Source organism: Heterocephalus glaber, unplaced genomic scaffold, assembly GCF_053883595.1.
Source record: "Heterocephalus glaber isolate CG9 unplaced genomic scaffold, H.glaber_assembly_v1.0 deba00001481, whole genome shotgun sequence".
Classification (NCBI taxonomy): Eukaryota; Metazoa; Chordata; class Mammalia; order Rodentia; family Bathyergidae; genus Heterocephalus; species Heterocephalus glaber.
The window spans coordinates 21,339,910-21,349,749 of NW_028258317.1; the positions used below are offsets into that span (position 1 = coordinate 21,339,910).

Below are 9,840 nucleotides of genomic sequence, written 5' to 3' on the forward strand. Positions count from 1 at the left end.
TAGGTTGGAAAGAATGTCAGGGAGAGATAAATCCCTTAAAGGCATACCTTCAGGGAACCATCTCCAAGTGGTCCTCAGGAGATCCAATAATCTCTCCAGGAATCTTGTAACCCAGGCAAGTTAACAATTTATATTAACTGGCATAAAACGAAATGCTGGTTAGAAGATGAAGGAACTGTATCATGCATATATTCCTGGTGGAAATATAAAATGGAACAACCACTCCAGAAAATAAGTAAAATTTCAGAATTTTTAATAAAACTACACATCTGCTACACATATAAATCTGCAACTAAATTCAGGCAATTAAGTGAAAACAACACTCCATTAAAACCTATAAATAAATGTCCATGTAAGTATTCTTAAAAAAGTAATAGCCCTAAACTAGAAATAGGAAAATGACCTTCAATGAGTAAATTTCAAATAAACTGATACATCCATGCCATGACCTCTATGCAACAAGAAAAATAAACAAAATATTGATGTATGCACCAATCTAGATGGATTTATATGTAGTTATTATTGGTTGAACAAAAGGTCCATTTCTAAATTCCAGCATTATACAATTTCATTTATATGACATTACGCTGTATGGTAGTCTCAACACTACAATGGAAGAGAACAGTGAATGATTATCAGAAGGACAAGGTTTGGACTTATGAGAAGAATATAAAGGGATAATATGAGGGAGTCCTTTGTAATAAGGAAAAATTTCTGTAATTTAGTACTTTGAGTATTTGGATAAGTAGACATATGGGTAATAAAATTGCATAGAAATATCTATATATACAAACAAAACACAGTTAAAATGTTAAATAATTAAAAAAAGAAAAAATAGGATTCATAGTTTAGTTAACACTATTATATTGGTTTATTTCCTGAAGTTAATGCCATACTAAAATATGTAAATATCACCACTGAAGAATATTAAGTAAAAGTCACAGGTATTCTGAATATATTTAAGACTCTCTATGCATATGTAACCATTTTAAATGTAAAAAAATTAAAGAAAAATAACAGAAAGAAATTCAATATTTCACTTCATAGGGTCCTACCATCCTCTGACTTCCCGAGTGTACTAGGACTTCCACATTTCAAGATGAGTATCTACATAGATTCCATGTACAACAGAGGAAAACATTAGATCTAAATAATATTTTGCTGCCATTTGTTCTTTTCACCATAGGACATCACTTTTGAAGATTGATTTTTCATTTTTTTCTACAAGATATTTATTAAAACCATCATCATGTTCCAGGTGTTAAATAAAGGAGAAGAGAATAAAAATATAACTTATGGAAACAATATTTTCTATATTATTTTGAGATTAATGCCACTGGGAGAAGGATTGTTAGTGATGTCATTTTACCAAATTGATTAGCAATACATTATAAGTGTTGCTACCTAGAACCTAATTAAGGTTACTGCTTGTGACAGGATAACATATCATTCAGTACATAACAGCATTAACATATTAAAATGATTTATTTATTAAAACAAATTAAGTTCACATATAGATTAAATAAAGCATTTTAAAATCTCCTATATCCTCATTGGTCAAAATGCAGATTACAATACCCCAAGAAGCATTCTTTTTCTTCTGATATCATGGTCTATGAAAGACATGTGTTTTCTCCATTTATTTCAAGATAGAAGCTAAATATTTTAAAATTTGAGTTTATATTACATTTATGTCCTTTCAGAAAGAAGTCATCTGTACTTTTCTCTGATATGTGAACTTTTTTTTATTGAGGCTACATCGGCTAATATGTAGGACTTCTGACCATTGTGGTTATGAAGATACAACAGCATTCTAATGGACCTGGCAGGCTTTTCTGCCTAATGACTGACAGGTGAAACTATTCATTTTTAAAATTTAAAGTGTTTCTCTGTTGCTTAATTTAATGTAGAATAATACTCTGAACAGCTAACTCATGTATGACTTACTGGAGATTATTCTTACATAGATTCAAGAAGCACTTTTTTCTGTTCCATAATAAGGTGTATGTTCTTAAGTATTTTAAATAACAATTATAATACTAACAGACTCAGCTAAGTGACCTTCCCCTAACAACCAAATTATGCAGAGTTGCTTCACTTCTCATACAATTCTGAAAGTGTCTGGCAATACAGATTTATGAAATCCTGAAAATTTTAGCATTCTTTTCACTTATCCACAATTGTTAACTTACCAAAACAAATTAAAGATCTCTCTTTTTAAATAGTCTTCAAATAATTCTACACAGAATGTTTTGCTACTCTCTCTCTACCTTCGTTGCTATTTATCCATTCATCTAAAGAGACTTTCCACTGACTAGAAGCAATCCTTCAGCTTCATTTATGAGGAGGCTACTGAATTATAATGACAATTTATGAAATATGTCAGGGATTTTGAAGGGGAAAGAGAGACCCAAAAATGAAATACTTTATACTAATTTAGTGTGCTACTATATTTAGGGCCCTATGTGAACTGGCAAACCTCTTATACAGTACCTAGATCCTTTCAGATTGACAGTAATGATAAAGCTTATAAACTGATTATACCTAAATATGGAAGACTGAATAAATATATATAAAGCAATATTTTCAAGAGGCAAAATTGAGTTTTTAAAAAAAAAATCTGTAGATTCAATTTCTATATAAGTAAATATATTTGCTAAATAAAAAGTTCTCTGAATATTTTTGACAAAGGTTTATGTGTGTTTTGAAAAAATATTCAGAGAACATATTCTATTTTATATATCTATTTTTTCTTTCCTAGGAATTTTGTTTTCCAGTAACAAAAGTTCTTTCACTATTTCAAGGGAGGTGGAGGGTTCCATATTGTTAAAACAAAAATTTCCCGGTAGCTCGCTCAAGATGGCTGCGCAACCACCCAGCGGGATCTGCATCGGCGCGGTGACAAAACTGGAAGCACAGAGTTTAAGCTTCTTTCCCAGGATGACACACCTAGTGAATATAGTACATCCATAGTCGGTCTATCTCTAGTGTGTGTGAAGTGTGTGCATGTCATGTGACTTTGGCTGCTCAAAGGCCAGGAGATGGAGCAGTTGATGACATCTGGGCCGAGAAGGCAGAGTTTGAAAAAGTCCTGCTGTGTAAACTGCTGCATCCCCAGCCTAGTTTCCCAGGAGTCTTTTAGGGCACATCTCCCAGCAGCAAGCCCTTTACTGGAAGTTTTTACACTCAAATTCAACTAGTCATACCTGGCCATTCAGTGCAGTTGCTGAATAGATAACGCTTATGATCGTGATGTGAACACTAAACAGATATGGATTGACAAAATACGTGATAAATGACCGAATATGCTTGACATTTACTGATAATGGGAACGGTATGACACCAGATAAGTTACACAAAATGTTTAGCTTTGGCTTCAGTGAGAAAGTTACCATGAATGGTCGTGTCCCACTTGGATTGTATGGGAATGGATTCAAGTCAGGCTCTGAGCGCTTGGGTAAAGACGCGATCATTTTTATCAAAAACAGAGAAAGCATGAGTGTGGGCTTCTTGTCACAGACCTACCTGGAAGCCATCAAAGCAGAACACGTGGTTGTCCCAATCGTTGCCTTCAGCAAACACCCACAGATGATTAATTTAGCAGAATAAAAAGTGAGCCTTGCTGCAATTCTAGAATATTCTCTGTTTCCTATGGAACAAAAGCTGCTGGCAGAACTTGAAGCGATTATGAGTAAGAAGGGGACTTAGATCATCATTTGGAATCTTAGAAGCTACAAAAATGCAGTAGAGTTTGATTTTGAAAAGGATAAATATGACATCAGAATTCATGAGGATTTAGATGAGACGATAGGGAAGAAAGGGTACAAGAAGCAAGAAAGGATAGACCAGATTGCCCTCAAGAGTGACTATTCCCTGAGGGCTTATTGCAGTATATTATATCTAAAGCCAATATTGCAGATCATCTTGCATGGACAGAAAGTGAAGACACAGCTAGTTTCGAAGAGTTTTACCTACATTGAACGTGATGTTTATCGACCTAAAGTTTTAACTAGAATAGTAAGAATTACTTTTGGATTCAAGCGCAGAAATAAAGATCATTATGGGATAATGATGTATCACAGAAATAGACTCATCAAAGCTTATGAAAAAGTGGGATGTCGGCTAAGGGCAAACAACATGGCTGTTGGAGTGGTTGGAATTATAGAGTGTAATTTCCTTAAGCCAACTCATAATAAGCAAGATTTTGACTACAATAATGAGTACAGGCTTACAATTACAGCACTAGGAGAAAAACTGAATGATTACTGGAATGAAATGAAAGTGAAGAAGAATGCAGAATATCCTCTAAATTTGCCAGTTGAAGATATACAGAAAAGTCCTGATCAGACCTGGGCTCAGTGTGATTCTTGCCTAAAGTGGTGAAAATTAACAGATGGATTAGATCAACTTCCAGAAAAATAGTATTGCTCCAATAACCCTGACCCACAGATCAGAAATTGTGACGTTCCCAAAGAACTTGAAGATGAAGATTTGTTACATCCCACATATGAAAAAACCTGTAAAAAGAACAACAAGGAAAAATTTAGGATTAAACACCCAGAAGTGATCCCTTGGATCAACGCTGAACTGTTGCATAGGTCAACTTCTATGCCAGGTCAGAGCTTTTCTCCTGTAAAGGAAAGTGTTCCAAAAGCACATCTTCCAGAAGTAGCAAATTCTTACCCAACAAGACTTCTAAATAGTCATCATGTTTCACCCCAGTCTGACCCTGAGAACAGCAGCCTGCAATGGAGATTTTCTACTTGTTCCTCGATTTTTTTTTTTTTTTGGTACCGGGGATTGAACTCAGGTCCTTGTGGTTGCACAGCAGGCGGCAAAACCACTGAGCTAAATCCCCGGCCCCTAGTTCCTCAATTTTGAATGCAAAGAATTGGAGATTGAGTAATCAAACATTTGAAATTTTTTTTTAAATGATGATTTTTACTTAAGGATTAAAATGATTTAAATGAATAATTCATAATTTGAAATAGGGAGAAAAGGCTCAAAGGGGTAGGGGTGACAGGAGGGGAAGGGGAGAGATCAGAGTTACAGGCTGGAATCTGGAAAGAATCCATATATAGATTGTGTTTAAAACTATAGGAAGAGATGTAGACAGAGACTAGCCTGGAGCTCATAAATGGGTTGGGAAGGAAGTGTCACTGAGATTAAAGGAGAGAAGGGTGTTTCCAGAAGAAGCAAGTAAAACTATCTACAGTACAAAGTACTTGATAGTGTGATAAATGACTGTCACTGTTTTAGGTGCTTATCAGAACATGTTGTGTTTTTCATCCTTTAGACCATAATCCTACTTATATAAAAGAGTTTACTGTAAAACAATGTGCTGCTATGCCAGTGGTAGCCTCATGTATCTCGTATTTAACTGCGTATTTTGCATATTTAGATAATATCAAGGGGCCATCACAGATGATTGACATATACCTTCTCAGTTTGCACTTGGAAGTTGGCACTCTGTGTGGTACTTTGCCATACGGACAGATGTAATTGCCTAATTACATGTTTCTCAGATTATATTTCCATCATGTGTCACATGACTTTATTGAAATTTTAATTTAAAAAAAATTTGGCCTATGTGGAGTATACTAGCTAATTAGATTTTTTTTTCAGACCACTATTTGTTCAATATTAGTTTTGAAAATCTTTCTAAAACAAATCACATCCTTTGATGTTTTGTTAATGCTTGAGAGTTAAAAAAATATGGAAAAATGTTTAAGTATTTTTCAGTTTTGCTTTGGTTGAGTTCTATTATATTTGAATATTATTATAGTTTTTTTCTTTGCATTGTTTTTCTTTGAATAGTTTTAATTTTTGCATATGTGTGTGTTTAGTGAACAATAATAAAGTTACACATTTTAAAAAAAAATAATGATGACGATGAAGATGTCATCATTTTAGAAGAAAGCAGTATTCCTAAACCTGCCATAGATCTTGATGTTGAAGCCAAACTGGAACAGAGTCACATAAAACACAGTGGACTTCAGGTTGAGATTTTGGGTGATGTTGAGCCTTGTGGCCAGACCAGTTCCACAAGTCCCTCATCCAGGTGTGATCAGGACACTGCTGTGCCCATCCAGGTTGAAGCCCCAAGTTTCACTGTTAAAAAGAAGAAACTGTTGAAGATGAGATAGATGTAAAGAACATTACAGTGAGGTCATCTCTGTAGATGCCAGTGCAAAGATGGGGGACACCACAACACAAACCTTTGACAAGTTTGCAGAGACTGGTGGCTGTCAGTTAGTTACAAGTACTGAAAAATGAACTCCTCCTAGCCACCCAAGAAAAAGGCAGGTATAAGAGGCAGTGTCATGTGTTTACAGACCAAATCAAAGTATTAGAAGAGAAAATTCTAAAAATGAATGACAAATATGTCAAGAAGGAAACTTGCCATCAATCTACTGAAAATGATGCCATGCTTTTATTTGGAAGTATTAATGGCAAATCTGAAAGTCCAGACCATATAGTCTCTCATTATCAGCAAGCTTTTAAAGAAATAGAAAGGCTGAAAAAACAGTGTAATGCTTTGCAGCATGTGACAGCCGAATGCAGTCAGTGTTGTAATCTTGAAAGTAAAAGGAATGTGGACAAAATGGCTGTGGAGCTTGATGATGTGTTCAGACAGCTGGACAAGTGCACTGTGAAGAGGGATCAGTATAAAACCGAGGTTGCATTATCGGAAATAGAGAAATCACGTATGCGTTCCCAATGCAAACAACTCAAAACAGAAATTGAACAGTTAAAATCTACAAGGAAACAGGAGCAGATGTTTCTACCTCAGGTAACATTGAGTCTGTCAATTACTTGGATGGGGAAAGCCTCAAGCTTTGGTCTCTTTGCGTTAACTTGGGACAGCTGTTGACTACGATTGTGCCTGACCTCATTATTCAGCAAGTGAATTACGATGTTGATGTGGTTGATGAGATCTTAGGACAGGTGGTGGAACAAATGAGTGAAATCAGTAGTACATAAAGTAGGTTTCATGTGAAATAGTAAAAAGATGGCCACTTCTTTTGTGTACAGCTTTCCAGATATAAAGTTTTGTTTTATAGGTAAGGTGGACAGCAGACTTCAGAGTCCTAATCTTTACTATATTCTATGCATTCAAGCATGGTCACAAATACTGTGGATACATTGTTATGTCTTTCAAAATACCTATGAATTGTTGGTATTGAGCAGTGCAATGGCTGACTTATGATTGTGTTTTGAATGTAAATATTTGTGATTAAGCCCTTATATATTTTTTATTGCTCTAAAGTTCTAGGTGTTTTTCACCAGGAGCTTTTCAAATTGTTCCTAAATTTGGTGGAATGTTTTTTCTGGTGCTCAAAAAAGTATTTTTCACTGAACTAATGGCTGTTCCATAATACAAACAAAAATGTTACTACCTTTGATTTTCTTAAAAAGGAATTTAAATAGGATATTTAAATAATAGCACCTCTGATAAGTATGTGCTTCTAAGGGAGTTGAGCATTATTGTTTCTTTTCTGTAAGTTCCTATCTCATGAAATGTTTAAAATATGGTAAGCAAAAACAGACTCCATTTTGCCAGGATTAATCTTGTGCTGAGATTTGCCAATGAGTTTAAATACAAAGTGTCTTTATAGAACAAAGAAATGATCTTTATTATAAAGTATTGAAATTATAAAATGATCACCAAGCTTACTTTGAAGCTCATTTTTGCCTGTTTATTCAGCATGGAGTGGGCACTATAATTATTTAATTTTTTTGGTGAAATTTCCTGTGCAGCCTTTTGTAGGATTACTGCAGATTAATGTGAATTAAGGAAGACAATCTTTCGCAAACATTAGTGCATACTTTTGATTATACCGCAAACCTAAGTGTTTATATCCTGGAGTTGAGGAGCAGACTGTCCGAGGATTATAGTATTACCTGCCAGGAAATAGGCTTTATTGGTTTCATATTTGTGCAATCCTAAAGAGATGGCTTTCTATAAAATATATCACTGTAAATAATTAAGAATCATATTTTCCACAAGTAAAATATGCATTATTTTTCCAAAGGTTTATCATTGCTGTTTATTTTTACTTTTGTTTCTGAAGATTCAATACATATTCATTTTATATGTTTGTATAATTACATGTACATCATATATAATATTGGATTTTTATTGTATTTTTACCTTCTGGAAGGAGTAAATAAATGGAGATGGTTTTTATTTGCTTCATTGTAAGTGAAAGTGTATTTTTGGTATGAAGCTGGGTTTCTGACACAATTGTAACTGCCCAAATTTTAAAATATCTTGTAATAAAAATATATGATGGCTAACTCTTGAAATACTTTTAACAAATTCAATATTAATTTCAAAGTATTCTGTGAAACCCTCAAGTTGAGCTGCATTTACTACATTATCACGTTATATTTTGAAGACTATGACTGTTTCCTTAATACTGAGGGAGAGAGGATGTGTGTTCTTTGCTTTGTATAAATTGTTTCATTTGGAGAAACTTTACCTACATTGAGCACCTGTGTAGCCATAAAGGTTTGTGATTAGGTTAAAATAGTGGTTCTTTTTGGAACTTGATGTTTCCCCCTTCCTCCTAGTCAGCTTCTGTATTCTGGCAAAAATGTACTTTATATGGCTGTTATCTGGCTTAATGGGAAAATTAACCATAAGTTTCACAAGAGAAACTTGCTTACTAAGTTGGATTTTACTTACATACTTTTCACTCTTTAAAATATTAAAACAGACAGAAAATATGGCTAACAAAAAACCTGACAGGACAACCTTGACTTTGGCAGTATATGTATTATTTAAGTAGCTATAAAAATAACTCTTTGCATTTGTTTGTCTCAAGTTGGATGTATTTTCATGTTTTATTGATGTAATTTCAGTGTTTTATGTGTTCCATATGTGTTCTTTACGCACTCATTTCTTTCCAGTTCTTTGTCTTATCACTATAAAGAACTTCAAAGTTTGCATTGGCACAGCCCTAACCACCACCCAACAAATCCCATTTGAGAAAGAAATCCCACAGCAGGTTGAGTGACCTTGTGTACTAGCTCATAAATGGGCTTGTGTCCTTCTGTTTGTCTTTCAGATATTGGGCTACAGCTCCCAAAAAGAATGCCATCAATGTCTGGTTGGTATAAAAGAAAAAATAAATACATTTATACCTTGCAGGAAAAAAAATCCCTGAAGTTGAAGCATAGGGATTGGTCTAGACCTCAAGAATTAACTAGATGCAGCCTTTCATATGACAGTGAATATCTTCTGTTTTCTGTTCCATGCTGCTTTATCCCATTGGCTTCCTTTCTCTTTTGACAACGCAATATTTCTTCTTATTTAGTCCATAGATGTGGAGAATAGGTAATTTTTTTAGTAGCTCCATATCTAAGCATTTTTCTTACTGCTTGAGACTACACAAAAATTGTCTTTTCATGGGATCAGATATCTTACTATGAACTCATCAACTTTAGATCAATGTCCATGGTCCACTTAAGGGTAAATAACAGGTTCAAATGGGACTAGGTATGTAAGGAGTCTTGCTCCTAGCTTCTGTGTGACTATTTAGGTCTGAGCAAAGGTAATTACAAAGGTTTGACTGGCAGTGGTTTATGGAAGAAAAAGCTGACCCAGACCACATTTGCTGCACCTTTAAGGCACTGTAGACTCTGAAAGGATTTAGAGTCAAGAACATGGCCTCCTGGCTGGTTATGCATTGTGAACCCTAACACTTCTAATGTATGAACCTTCACTGGAAGGTTTACTTATGAGGAAATTTTAAAGACATTTTTCTCCACTCTGACACAGTACTAAACACGTTTTCTCTTTTTATTCTCTCTATTCTCAATCTCTGGATCCAT

General features: G+C 34.5%; 1 pseudogene; it reads left to right on the plus strand.

Annotated features, from left to right (window-relative positions):
• The first annotated feature begins 3,278 nt into the window (after window positions 1-3,278).
• Window positions 3,279-8,009, plus strand: LOC101714929 (MORC family CW-type zinc finger protein 3-like; annotated as a pseudogene).
• The last annotated feature ends 1,831 nt before the right edge of the window (window positions 8,010-9,840 follow it).